Raw genomic sequence first — 15653 nt, 5'->3', positions numbered from 1 at the left:
ATTATTTAAAAATGTCAAAAAAAAAAGAGGAAAAAATAATTATTAAAAAATAATGAGGGGTTAAAATGGTAGTTGAAATACCGAATCACTACCTCAAGGTTGAGAAGGTGCTTAGCCACCCTCAAAAGCTTTGAGGAGGTGATTAGCTACGAAGGCAGTCGACCACCCTCTTAGCCTTAAAGGGGTGGTTCGACCACATCTAAAAGTTTTGAAGAGATGGTTTGATCACATTTAAAAAGCCTTGAAGGGATGATCTACTGTAACGATTCACTTAGATAAATGCATTATTCGTAATATTCATATGGTTCTACTACTATTCCTAATAATCAACGCAACGAGAAAATATGCTATATATTTTCTTCTTTGAACTTTAACTGAATTATATCTATAAGAAGAACTAACAGCACTAAACTGAAACATAACTTTCATTCATACATATCTTTAAGTACAATTTTGGTTCAATGTATACAACTCATTACTGTTCATGAGTTTCATAACTATACCTCAACAGAAATGACAAATATATAGGCCAACTAAATTTAACCTTTAGTCTTCAAAAGTTAAGCCCTTGTCTTAAGCTTTCCAAAACTATGACCCCATAGCTATATAGGTCATACGAGACGTATCCCTCGGGCTCATCTGCGACCTGTGCGACTATAGCTGTAAAATTAACAATTTTACAAATGCTTATGAGTCCATAGTAGCAAGTAAAAACTTCCAAACATGCTATATGTAATGTGAACCTTTTTTTAGGTGTTACATCCACCACTCTCTCAATTATTTTTAGGGGTGGCTGGACAACCTACTCAACCTTAAAGAGGTGGTTCGGCCATCCCTTAAAACCTTAAGGGAAGTAATTTGAGTGATTAAATGGGTGATTCAACCACACTCTAAACCTCGAGAATTGGTTCGTCCTTCTTAAAATTGGCTTTTAGAGTTATTCAAATTATCCCTTGGCCACATAGGATGGTCAACCACTCTCAAAAGCTAGTGTTAGGGTGTCCAAACCACCCCTTCAAGCCTCGACCCCTCACCTTCTTCTTTTTTTAATTAATTTTTTTGTTTTACTTTCATCTTTTTTTAAATAATTTTTTAGGAGTTGTGAAGAACTTAGGTGATTGGTTAATAATAATAATAATAAAGCAAACCAAAATGACAAATGGTGATAGAGAGGTAATTTGGGTATTTCAAGTAAAAAATTAGCACGTGTGCATCACGCATGTAACTTTCCATCCATTTTAATCCTAGAATATACTTGAAGGTGTAAATAATAATAATTATTGTAAGTTGAAGGGGTCAAATGTCAGATGTTGAAGTCTGAATTTATTTTTTACGAAAACAATTTCAATTTAAGCTCTATCATAAAATTATTTTACAAATTCCAGAGGATCCCAATTTGATTTTAAGCTCTACTATGAAATTATTGTACGAAATTTAAACGATTATAATTCAAAATGGATTATAATTAGCTTTCTTAATTTATTGAATATAAAAACGCTTTCCAATTGTTATAGTTGTCAAGAACTTAAAGTCATCGATCGGTATAGTTTCAAATTTTCTCGAATTTCCAGTTTTTCAAAATGTGATAAATCCATCCAAATTTCTAACCAATTTTAAGTTAAATTTCTACACAATTTTATTGACAAGAGAAAAAGGAAATTGTCATTTTTTTCCTTCCCAAAACTTGAGGAGCTTAATGTGATATAAAATTATAAAGTTGAGAAGTGTTTTTAATGTAATCTACGGTCTCTACATTTGAAAAAATGTTTTACCTATGATCCACTTTAGAAAATTGTTTGGAAAACTTGTTGGAAAACATGCTTCGGGTGAGAAAAAACAAGAAGTGTGAGGTTGACTTCTTCACTTACAAAAAAATAAAAAGAAAGTGTTTGTGTGCACATCATCAATAGAGGAGATGATGGTCGTGCAACCACCTCTATCAGATAGGGGTGGCCACACAGCCACCTCTATCCTATTGGATTAGCTGCTAGGCCACCATTTTCATTCTTTAAGGATGAGTCTGGATGACTGTGCAACTTCCAGGTTCACCTCGTTATTTTTTTTGAAGTAATAAGTTAAGTTATATCCTAACAAAAATAAACATTCGTTTTCTCAAAATATTATTATAAAAACGTGTGAACAGTTTTGTAAAAAAGTCTGTTGTGTTTTGAAAAGTGAATTATTTTTTAAATATTTTGAAAAAAAGTGTGTTTTTGTATTTGAAAACATAAAAGGCTTTTTTTGGGAAGTAAAAAACATAAGCTTAATATTTTTTTTTCATTATCAAGTTAAATAAAGGATCTACATGCTAATTGGTTAAGCATGCCAAATTGAGATAAAGCTTTCACGGGTTTATTTAAAAAAAAAAATGAAAAATATTTGTGGTATTATAACTTTTTCTACAATTCTCTTATAAACTCACGTGGCATATCTTAATGATAAAAATAAAATAAAAAATTAAGAAACAAATTTTTCTTAAAAAAAAAAAAAACAAAATTAATTATTTAATGGCCAATGAATTACATGCAACATGAGTCTGCAATTGACAATAACATACGTTAGGAGCTTGAGCTGAAGCCAAGTTAGAGTAGCTAGCTACTTCCTAGCTTGGGTTAATTAATGGAGCAACCATTTGTTAATAATCAAAAGGGGGCCCAATTTGGTTCCCTAACTTACTAGTTTCTGATGGGGGAAGGAGGCCAAAATATTGGGTGATAATGAGAGTTCGATCTGGTACGGTTGGTCACTTTTAATTGATAAAAAAATTAAAAATTATTTTTTTTTTTTTTTGTAAAAAAAAAAATGTAAGAGAGAATTGCATAATTGTGAAGGTCACCCTTGCCCGTGTGCTGGCCTGTTGGTACCGTAACGGTCCTACCAAGATGATGATATTAAACCTCCTTTGGCTCTCTATCAAATAATGGATATGCGTTATTCTAAAATAATCACTTTTTAAAGGTACAAAATCAATCCAGATCCATGACACAAATTCAATGGTCAGGTTCATTCCATTAGGCTTGAGGCAAAATAATAATAATAATAATAATAATAATAAAATAAAAAAGAGGAGCCATTTCTATATTAGGAATCTTTTTCCTTTTTTTTAGTCGGTACTTATGGTGCAATAAGAATCTGTTTTTGTGTTTGGGAAACATTACGATGTTCATTAATCATTAAATTTATTTTAAAAATCGAAATTCCCTTTTATAGGAATTTTGTTTGGTCAGTATAGCAAGAATGTTATACTAATACTAAGACGAGTAATGTTAGAAGCTTTTCTTGTATTCCTTCAATAATAATGTCGTTTTTTAAAATTACTATTAAAATTTTAATTGATTATTATTAAAATTTAATTAAATAATTATTTTAAATATCACCTCATTATTGAATGGACATAACATATATTAGACTAATTATTTGACAAATTGAAAGTACACATATCAGTGGATCTCAAACAGATTGCAGAAAAAGAAGTATGACAATTCCTAGAATGAGAAAAAGGAAACATCATATTTCCCTTTTGAGAGTGATTATTAATTTGAACATAGAGAAGCTAAAATTCCATACACCCATATTGCAGAAAAGAAAACAATTAATTCCCTTTTGTCCCAGAATGATATTATGATAATCAAATGCAAGAACACTGACCCGAGAAAAATACAAAAATTTCAGAACAAACCACAGTATCAAATCTTATAGCTCCAAATCTTAAATCTCCGACCGTGGAGACAATTTTTGCTTCTTATTCCTTCTTGCTGTTGGTATCACTTGTGTCTGCACACATCAATAGCTTCAAATCTTGCTTGTTACCTCCGCAAGGGTGGTGCTGGCGCGACCACCCCGTGCATCCACAGCATGGGGTGGTCACGGGGGGCTCCACAACAAGCGACCACCTCTCACAACATGGATTTGTTCTTAGTCTCGCCATCTATAGTTTTCTCCACCACTAGTGACACCTTCCGCCTAAGCTGATGGTAGCGACTCACTGTATCTTCTCTGGGCACTCTTTATACCCGTTGTGAAAGACCATAAATGATAAAGAGGAGAGAGCCAAAGATTAAATCCCATTTTGTTTAGATTTTTTTGTTAAGTAATTTTAAACGTGGTGTTTTCAATTTAACTACGATAAATTTGTCACAAAAAAATATTTCAGTGTCACGTGTCACGTGCCACTTACATGTGACAGATTTCATCAAATTTCTAATGCCCAAATCTAACTTGGGGACCTACTCGTAATAAAGTGGTAGTTCAAAGAGCATGTTGCAATGAGTCATAGTTTAAAAGTAAAAATGTAAATGGGAAGGTAGTTTAGGGGGACAAAGTGTAACACCTCCAACTTAATTAACTCATAATTAACTAGGGTGCCACTATTTTCCTTTCCTAGTAGGTATTGTAGTGGAAAAACTTTGGTATTTTTTGTTATAACTAAACAGCCAATAAACCCAAAGAGCTTGTTTCTCTATTCTCTCTGTCTATTGAGGCTAGAGCACACACCAAATGGTGCCTTAGTGTCTACCTAAGGGTTTAAATAAGCTTATCCCCGTGTTTTGCGGTTTTGGACCTATCTAATTCGTATGCAGGACATTCACGCTTGAACAATCTATGGCGTGTTCTAACGGTTGTTTCAGCTCACTTATGACATTGTATCCTATGTGACACATTCGAGTGAAATTCAAAAAACTTTCCTTGTCCTAGCAATCCTCGTTCGAACGAGTGTCGAGTCATTCTAACGGTAAATTCAAATCATTCATGACGCATCGTCCTACATGGACATTCAAACGATATTCGAACTACTTTCTTCATCCTAACGCGGCTTAGGTCGTTCGAATGCCACCCAAAAATTCTAAGTGTTTTGAACCCCATTTTTCCTATGTTTCAATCACATCACGACTAGCCTCATTCAATTAACAACCATAATTATTCCCTTACTCTAATCTCGATTTCGAAATTGGAATTAATTAATAATTGTCATGTGTTTGAGTGAGGTGTTACACAAAGTGTAATTAACCCTTTTGTTTACTAAGTAAATTATAAGAACACAGTCTATAGGGTCGCCTCAACTGGCAAGTGGGTGTGTTTTTCATATTGTTAGTCGATGTTTGAATCTCTTTAACATGCTTAGTATATTGAATGTTTGATTCATAAATAAGCTCAAATCAAGCATAATAATATACTTGTAACACCCCCGACCTTAAACCCTAACTTAGTCTGTAGGTTAGGCCATGGTGATGGGCATAAATGTTTAGGCCCAATTGAGTAATTCTAGACATTATGACCATGTTCTTATAATAATAATGCAGCTTTTAAAATCATGATTTGGTCAAAATTCAATAATGATCAATCACAAGTCCAATAGTAATTTTAAAAATCACATCATTATTAGATGAACAAAAGAGTAACATGAATATGACATCTAGAATTACTATGCCCTACTAATTGGACCCAAGATAACATAGTAAAATGGATCATAGGCCCACAAATGTGAAAATAAATTTTCAATTTTATTTATATTAAAGGACGTAGGTTTAAATCTCGCAAAAATCCTACAGTTGTTATTATTTTATATAAGGAAAAAAAAATAAAAGGAAAGAGAATTAGAATTCCAAATTCTTAAAAAGCATGAATGTAGGTGTTTTAAATGCTATTAAATAAATAAGCATATGATATGTTCCTTTTTTTTTTTTTAATTTTTTTGATTTATGGTGCGTTTGGGATTGCGATTTCATAGACAATAAACCAAATCGCAGAAAATGAATCGTTTAGGAATTGCGTTTTTTAAAAATTGCGATTTGAAAATGCAGAAATCAGTTTTTTCAAATCGCAGGTAAAATTGTGTTTTTTTGAAAACGCTGAATTTTAAAGGCTAACCTACGATTTTAAATGCCAAACTGTGATTTTGCCAAATATTTAACTATTTTCAAATTACACATTTTAAAATTGTATTTTTTGAAATCACAAACCCAAACTGGCCATTAGTTCAAACTCCTATTCCTAGACTAACCATGATGAGTAGAGTGTTAGAGAAAGGCCACCTAACTCCAAGCCACTTTTTAAGCCCTTGTTTTAGCATTGTGAAATGACTTTACAAAAGCATGTTTACAAAATACAGAAAAGCAATATAGCATAGTGCCATAAGGTGGGGTAAGATTCGGTCAAGGGGAAAATCCTAGTAGTGATAGTCATTAAGTGGCAGTTCTTGCATGAAATTGATTGAGGGGATTTAACTTTAGGCTTATAAAACATTATTTGATGTAAAAAAAACTTTTAAAAATCATTATGATGGAGAATTGGCCAAGGCAGCAACTTTCAAGGCCAAAAACTCCATGATTAAGATGCTTTTTGGTTTAGAGCATAAACATGAATTCATAACCTAATGACTAGTGTTAAACCAATCTTTCCGAGACAAATTGGTTTCTTGAAAATGTCATGAAAAATGAACATTACATATTAAATATGAAATTTTCTGTCCAAAATGTCTAAAAAGAATTGTTGGTCCATTTTATTAAGTTATGGGCCTTAAGTTATGTTATAGCCATAGGTTAATAAATCCAATTAAGCTAAGAGTTATAATTATGTTTAGGCTCATTAAGTGAGTTATTAGCCTTAGTTAGAAACCTAATTTGTAGAAGGTCCAAGTGGACCATTTATGATCTATTCCTCCTAATGAAAGATTGAAAGTAATTTTATAATTTTTGAATAAAAAAATTAATTATGTATTTTCAAAAAATGATCAACAAATTTAAATTATGCATTTTCTATCTTATTTAATTCCAACATGTATTTTCGAAAAATGGATTAGCAAGCCATGGCACGTCCGCGGCCACGGGTGATGCCAGATCTCAAAGGTTGGATCGTACAACCGATGCATACGGACATAATTGTATGCAATTCTATATTAAAAAATAAAAATAAAAATAAATAGAGGAATAGGTTTTGAGCACAGCAAAAAAAAAAAAAGTTTATGTTATATGTTTTACGCTATATATTATCTGAACTCCTATTTCTATTTATTAAATGATTTTCAATTCAACCATTTTTACAACAGTTAAGAATATTACTTGTTGAACCTTACGCTCATTCTTTCCCCTCTTAGGTTATGAAACCGGCAAGATAGGCCGATAAAATGCGTAGGTCTGAAGGGGAAGTCATTTATGCATTCTTTGTTTTATTTTTAGTATTTACTTGGGGCACTGTGATGACATTTATGACATTAAATTTGTTTAATTTGTGATTGAGCTTTTAAGATTTTCATGGTAATTTTAATCAGTTAATGTGTCACATTTTCCTTGAAGAGAGAGCCTCCCTCAATCCCTCTCCGGCATATCTTATATCATTCAGCCAAAAAAAAAGAGACAAACATGCACACACACACAAAAGGTTACTTTTTTCTTTGTCGCCAAACAGAATGGGCCTAGAGGTCACAGCTGCAAACTGTTTTTTTATTTTTATTTTTATTTTTAATTATTTTTAAGGAAGGGATACTAATTGTTAACTTTTAACACCCATAATAATTGCATACCCAATATAAAACATTTGGTTCGGTGTTTCCTCGCCCGCTGACATAAATCTTGTAAATATTAATCAGTCCATTAGGTCCAGGCAATGGATTTTTTTATTTTTTTTTTCTTCCAAAAAATAAAAAATTGTAATAATCAATTTCTATGTGTTTAGTTTATTTATGAAAAACATCATTGTAAGCAATATAAATGATAACTATGATTGTCACAATGAAGTCAACCATGATGGAGAATAGAGCTAATCGCCTAGTGGGGTGGGCAAGGGCAAGAGAAATAGGCTTTAGACGCTATAAGGCGCACTTTACACCTAGAAAGAAGGTTGAGTTTAAATCAACTATCTCGATCGGCCGAGATCCGAGCCATTTGAAGGTACTAAAATGCTCGTTAAGGTGGCAATTAAATGGGATATAGTGGTTATAATTTGTGGCCGTTAGATTGAATCAGTTTGGACCGTTGAGATGAGTCCAAAATCACTGTAAATAGGAACAACTTATGGTTATCTCCAAAGACACAACACAATAGCCATATTCTCTTCTCTTACAATCCTTTTGCATTATTCTCATTCTAAGGGTGTTTTAAGTTACTCTAAAAAATGCTATTCTAGAGTAAAATATTAATTATTTTGTGATCGGGCCTTGAAGCCTTTAATTTTTTGCCTTCATATTTTTCCTTTTCCATACATATTTTCCAACAAATAACGGCAGTGAAATGATTGGTTGAGGAGTGAAAATGGATAAGTCGACCGGCAATTAATAAAGAAGACCTTGTATATCCGGTCACATTGCTGTCAAAATATTAGTTAAATTATTAAACTAACAATTTTCTATCTGCGCAAGTTTTTGAAATAAGAACAACATAGACTTTTCAAAAGCAAATCAATCAGATCTCAAGTATGGATGTAGTAAAAACATCAAGTTCTTTGTCATATTTTCTTCAAGGATTTGGCTTCGAACTTGGGTTGGGTCCATTTCCAATTAGCACCGGACTCGTCGAGAATAAAACACGTGTCTCTTATGTCTTGTTATAGGACACACGTCACAATCTCAACCCATAGAAAGTAACTAAAACCTAAGTCTTTTTTCTTTAATCGTACTTGTGTTGTAATTATTTTGAGTTGACAAACTAGACAAGTGAGATCCATGAGGTAAACCACCAAAGTGGTAATTGAGTTGGTAAAGCAAGAGGAGATAGGGTTTAACTCTTTCCTCCTTTCTTCTTTGTGGTCACGAATTCAAACTCGCTTATAGTAGTAGTCTACGAACTAGATGCTATTAAGAATGGGGTTTACCAACTTGCATTTTGGTGGGGCTGTGGTGACGGACTTGCCTTCCAAGGCAGTAGCTATGACGCAATCCGAACATTCAACAGCGGGTGGGAACCCTGATAGTCACGCCCAAGGGAAATAATTACACTTGTCGCCCCTTCACGCCTTTTTAATTAGATAAAAAAAAAAGAAAAAAAAAAGAAAAAAAAAAGAAAAAAAAAAAAAAAAAGAGAGATCCATGAGGTGCGGTAAAGAAGAACACCACCTTCAATTCCTCATACTTGAGTTACCTCCTCAGTAATGTTACATACTCAATGACGCTCATCTTATTTGGCTGGTATGACAATGTCCATCGGTCATTGAATCAACATTTATTAAAAAAAGAAAAAAAAAAAAAAATCTAAAGGCTAATAAACACAACCAACAGAATAAGAGTGGATGAAAGTCTTTGGCGAGTGGGGATGGAATGGCAATAAAGAAACATTTACGCAACCCCCCCCCCCCCCCCCCCCCCCCCCCCCCTAAAGAGCATATGCCAAGCAATCCCAGTACATGTTATACTTGGAAGATGAATGAAGCAAGAGCCTTCAGAAAAAAAAAAAAAAAAAAAAAAAAGAGATAACTATGCAAAGGGGTGAGTAGGGCATGCTTTTTCCCACTAACTATTTCGCAATATATTCCTTGAGTGTAACACTATTGAAGGTAGACCATGTGCTACGAGAAATATTGGAATGGTACTTAAATCTATTTTTTTGCCTATTCTATTGTTTAAAATTCCGATATTAAAATAAATAAATAAAGTAATGGAATTTATCAAAATTGTCTGATTGACTCGAGCACATGATCATGTGCTAATGGTTTAATTAATAATTGGTTTGGGACTGATCCAGAGACGATTAGGTTCCCCATACAGTGGATATATCACACCCATTTTTTCACTCCAATTTTTATTTTTCATTGAGTGGCCAAAAAACGTATTATTAGGGCAAAACTTGTTCATTGAATGGCATAAAAACGTATTTATATTTGGGTAAAAGGAATGGGTTATCCAAACCACAAAATAAATTACTTATAAGTTAATATTTAGGGATAACTTTACAAAAGGGTATCGAATTATACGTCATTTTGAGATGAGGTTACTAAATTAGCAAACGTTTCAAACTGGAGTAATCACGTTTCTAAACGTTTCACTTAAAGGTATCCCATTAGGATTTGCTGTTAAATCCTAACGGAGTACTCAAAATAACCCTATTTTTTTAGGAAAAAAAAAAGAATAAAAAAAGAAAATAGGATTTAGGTGTTGGTCAAAATTTAATGAAATTTGTAAAAATACCTATGCTTGAATCTTAAAAAAATTTATAATTTTTTTTTTTAAAAAAAACATTGGTATTTTTGAAATTTTGGCAGGATTTAATAGCAAATTCTAACGGAATATCCTTAAGTGAAACGTTTAGAAAAGTTATTAACGCAGTTTGAAACGTTTGCAGTTCGTACATTTATCCTAAAACGGCGTATAGTTCGGTAGTCTTATAAAATTATTCATAATATTTAATAAAAATAATAAATAAATAAATAAATGTTTGGCGGTAGGAGGCATCAAATCATGTGAGGAATATATAATGGGAGGCATGTGATGTGCGCATTCAATCTACACCGTTCATGCAAAGTGGGAATCATATATCTGTATTAATTGTTGATGCCTTGTGACTCGGTGATTCATTCATTTTGTATCTCCACCATTATGCCTCCCATCGCATTTCTCTTATATATATATATATATATATATATATATATATATATTCCATGTATGTGATGGTCTTCAGCCATTTATGCTACAATATTATTGTTATATATATCACATACATGGAATGAGATAAATGTCATTTCAGCCATAATTTATTGAAAATTTGATAAATACCCCTCACCAACAACACCTACCATACCACCACAAAGCATGGCCTGGTGAGTGGTGGCCACCACTTACGGTTGCGGCGACAATCAATTCTCAATAACTATTTTTTAAAACTATCCTTTCGCCGCTGGCCACCAAGTGACCGATGATTGGATGGTCAGCAACCGTGATGAGACTTGACGGTGACCTTAAGGTAATCAATTACAATTCATTCAAAACCAAAGGAACCCATACCATCTTATCATATCCAACCACATACGAAAATACCTCTTTCCTCTATAATATAATATATTAGTTTTTGATTTTCTGACTAAGCTTTACATACTTTATGTCATGTTTTTTGCACAACAGACAACCACGTAAATCAAGACATGGACAAAATTGAAAGACAAGTTTTAACAACTGATATGTTTCTCAGATGGACTAATATTGCCTACACATTCAACTCACGAAATGTCAGTCTCACTCAATTTTTGGAACAGTATTTATTAAAAAATGAGATAAAAAAATTTAAGGATCGACGAGCAATGCCACATTAACTTAATGGGATGAGAGTCGAATATTTATAATTACTCCTCTAAATATATTAGTTTAATAGATTAAATTGGAAAAAAATTTCTCCAACTTAATTTGAAGGAAAACTTTGTCCATCAATAAAGTTATATTTGGCACGCAGAATGACTATTCTAATAATAGAAGAAAGTTGAATGAGTAGTTGAAATAGTCATTCTGCCCGTGAGGGAATGCATATTCCTTAAATTGAGGAAAAATTATTTATCTCAAGAGATTCCCTCATGGGCAATAGGAATTGAGATATGTTAGCTGCATAACAATGCTGATTTGTTCAGCATTTTTTTTTTTTTTTTTTTTATTATTCAAAATGCTGTACACATCAACATTATTGTACAATTGTTGTGTAAGAGTTGTACAAATAATACATCTCATATGAATGACTATTCTAAATGTTAGTCTTACCATATATACTAACATCAAGACTTCTATTCAACCTTCTTCATTTCTAAGATAAACTATTCATTTTTTTTTTTTAATAGAATAGTCATTCCGCGTACCAATCATACCTAGATATTTTTGGAGAAATCCAACATCCACCAAAAATTAGGGGTGGATATCGGTTCGGTTTGGTTAACTGAAAAAGTTGGTTAATTCACCGACTTCATTTTGACAACCTATAATTTTAAAATTTTCGAGTAAAGGGGTAAAGTCGATTAAAATGTGGTCGATTAAGTCAGTGAAAAGGCAGTCAGTTAATAATCGTTTAATGAAACGATATCGTTTTGATTTTTTTTTTTAAAAAAAAAAGAAAAAGAAAAAGAAATGACCAAATTAAAAGACTTTGTTTCTCTCCAAAGTGTTGGTTTGGTTTGGTTCGGTTAATTAAAAGTCCGTTCAATTAATCAGTTAAAAATCAGCTATACTGACAACCGAACCGAACCGACTTTCGGAATAAAAATCTATACCGATTACCGAATTGAAATAAGTTGGTAGAATCGGTAGGTAATCGGTGACAATTCAGTAGGCGGTAGTCGAATATTTTGCCCACCCCTACCATAAACTCAAAACTTGGCCAAACATCAAGACCAAATCAAGTAATCTTTCATAGCTGTTGAAACATAAAATTATTATCATGGCGAATCTATAGTGCACCAAAAAAAGGTTTACAACTATTGAATTATGGATTACAACAAAACCCATCTACAGACTCACCACGTAATGCCTTCTCATAAAGATTGCTGGTAAATTGATGAACAATATCTATATGACACTTACGTACTAAGCTGGCCATCGGATATATGTCATCTACAACAATCTCCATTGCCTTATTCTAAAGCTCTAGATATCCAGTTTGATCCAATTCCCTTCCCTTGAGCTATCTGCCTAACCCATTAGAATGTACCAGTTGTGGTAATATGGTACCTTTTCTGCTTCAATATCTATCCTCAGCCATTTCTTGAGGGCAGCCATCACCGGATCTTTCATTCGATGAGGAAGTAATACACAGTCTTCAGTTTTCATGCATCTTTACTAGCTGATCCTATCTATCACTAAATTTTTCTTCCATTGCATCTTTGATTGAAATTCTGGAAAACTTTCTCCCTCCCCCCTCTTTTTTCTTCCCTTTTAGGATCAAAAGCAAGGATATTATACAATAGTATATATTAGCATATGGTTACTAGTATATGTTACTAACTACTAACTAGTGTACATTATTACAGTCTATAGGAGGAAAAATTAGATGATGAACTAGAATTGGTAACAACATTGGCTAGAAGGATTTGGTGCCGCAGGTATTGTGTAGTCTTCAAAGGGGATCTTACACACCTCTCTCTAGTAGTAAAACGTGGCCAAAGATTTAATGGAGGAGTTTCATCAAGCAACTCATGTCTCTGGAAATAATGAGGAAAATAATAGAAGAGAGAGGCAAAGGAGGAGGAAGCCTCCTAAGAGGGTGGTTAAAATAAATTGAGATGCAGCCATTGATAACCTGAACAAGAAGATGGGTGTGAGAGTGATAACTAGAGATGTTGAGGGTTTTGTTCTAGCAGCTATATGTACCACCGTACCTTTTAGTATTGATCCAATAGTAGCTGAAGCGGTGGCAGCTTGGAAGGCAGTAGAATTTTGTAGAGATGTGGGGCTTCAACAAGTATTTATAGAGGGAGATGCGTTGAAAATTGTACATGCTTTGGAACAGGAGGCTCTTGTTGGAGTCGATATGGTAAATTGATCAAGGATACTCTAGCCATGCTAAATGGTCTCCAATTATGGTTTGTAGGATATATTAGAAGGGAAACAAATGAAGCAGCCCATCATTTGGCGGAAAAAAAAATAAAAATCTTCACCAAACTCTAGACCAAGTGTGGATGGACAATAGTCCTATTTTTTATCCAAACTATTGTATTTGCTCAGCAAAATGATTCTCTTTGATTTAACGAAAACTAGAAATTTCCTCCAAAGAAAAAAAAAATTACAGTCTATACCATATGACTATAGTTAACCATATCTTATATAGTATGTATATAGTTATATATACTTTAATACTTATATTGGGTAACTAGGGTATAAGTTATAACATATTTTTTTTGATAAGTAAATGAAATTTTATAAAAGTGTAAATTGCCCCTCTAAGTACACTGGAAGCATACACAAGAAAGTTATAACATATTAGATATGGTAACTAACTTACTACTTAGTAGTATTAGCATATATACTATTTACGATAATATAGTATGTGTATTGTACATTGTACAATAGTATACACATTTTACAATAGTATATATTAACATATTATATATCGGTACTACTTACTAGTGCACGTAATTACTAAGTTCTAACAAGTATAACTATAGCATAGTGTATAATAATCTTATATTTATATAGGATATTACTATTTATGCTTTTATATATATATATATATATATATATGAACGAACCTAACAAGTTGAGCTGAATTTATACGAATTTATCGCATTTAATAATCAAGCATAATTTTATGTCCACGAAAACTCATTTATTAAATGAACCGAATCTGAATTAAGTATATCCAAGCTAAGTCAAAGCCCGTTCACAATCGGCTCTGTTTGTTTACAGCCCTATATCTATGCATGCATACGCTTAACATTTTTTTTATTGGTAAGTTACACATGCATCCGGTGGGACTGGACTTAAACCAACGACCTTGCCCTCCACCTTGCTACAAAGAGAAAAGGTACCATTTGAGCTAAAGCTCATCGGTATGCATATGCTTACTTACATAATATGTCTGTGTATGTGTATTTACATCTATATATATTATTTATGTACCTATGTTAAAATTCTATATCATGAATCATAATTAACATAATGTGTTCAATAGTCAGAAACTCTAGCGTATAAAACATTTTATGGAATAAAACTATGGATTCATTTCATTAAAATAGTCTGTCACATCACGAAGTGCTTCAAATCTGGACTTCTATCTTCTGAAATTCAAAAATAAATAAATTTAATCTACAAAAGAAACAGTTTTGAGTAATATATAGAGATCCATATGATCATTATACATCTATCGATTGTGTTATAATGTTCTAGTGCATCAAACAAATAAATATAAAGTTCAATCCGGAAGAAGAGAAAAGCCTTAATCGAGAATAGGTCATTAAAAGATGCACTATTGCTTAGAAATCTGAAAAAAAGAGTTCAAAAGATGGAAGCATGAAACTCTAAATTAAATGCAAGTTAACAGTAAGATGCTAATATATATTTTGCTCTAATGTCTGCAACCTAGATAGTGAAAAAATTGACAGGAAATAACAAATAAAGTATCTAGAACAAGCATATTACAAGCAACAAGAACCACATGATGTTGGAGATAAGCCATGACATGAGACAGAAAGAAAGAAAGTAAAAAGAAAAAGTGAGATGAGGAGTGGATCAACCAATGAAAAAGAAACAACCACTTCAACTAGGATGTACATCAAGGAAGACAACTTACAACCATGGGGCATAACAGTCCACCCTGTGAGTGGCACTGGTTTGGGAATCAAATTCGCCAATTATAGATCCATTAAAAGAGGTTATACTAGAAACCAAACCTAAGACAATGAAAAGATAACAGAATAAACAAAAATTTCCCAAACCTAAATCAAATGCAATAATAGTTTCTCTACTTTCTCAAGGAAACATAGCCTCACCATCATGGAAAAGAATGGTCACACTATTCATTTAGATATAGAGCAAAAAAGAAAAAAACAAAAGGAAATCAACATCTTAGTAAATATGTATAATCCCTACCAATTGCACTACATAATCAGTGGCTTTCCAAGTTCCAACAAACAATTTCCAGAATTTGTACCCTCAACCCACCACCCAGCAAGCAAATATGCTACTCGATAGCCCAACTGACTCCAAACTGAAGATGATAGACTATAGATTGCAATTTAAAAACAGTAAATTTAACATA

This window comes from Alnus glutinosa, chromosome 2 (genome assembly GCF_958979055.1).
Source record: "Alnus glutinosa chromosome 2, dhAlnGlut1.1, whole genome shotgun sequence".
NCBI lineage: Eukaryota > Viridiplantae > Streptophyta > Magnoliopsida > Fagales > Betulaceae > Alnus > Alnus glutinosa.
The sequence above is the reverse complement of the archived record's forward strand: the minus strand, read 5'-3'. Positions refer to the sequence as shown.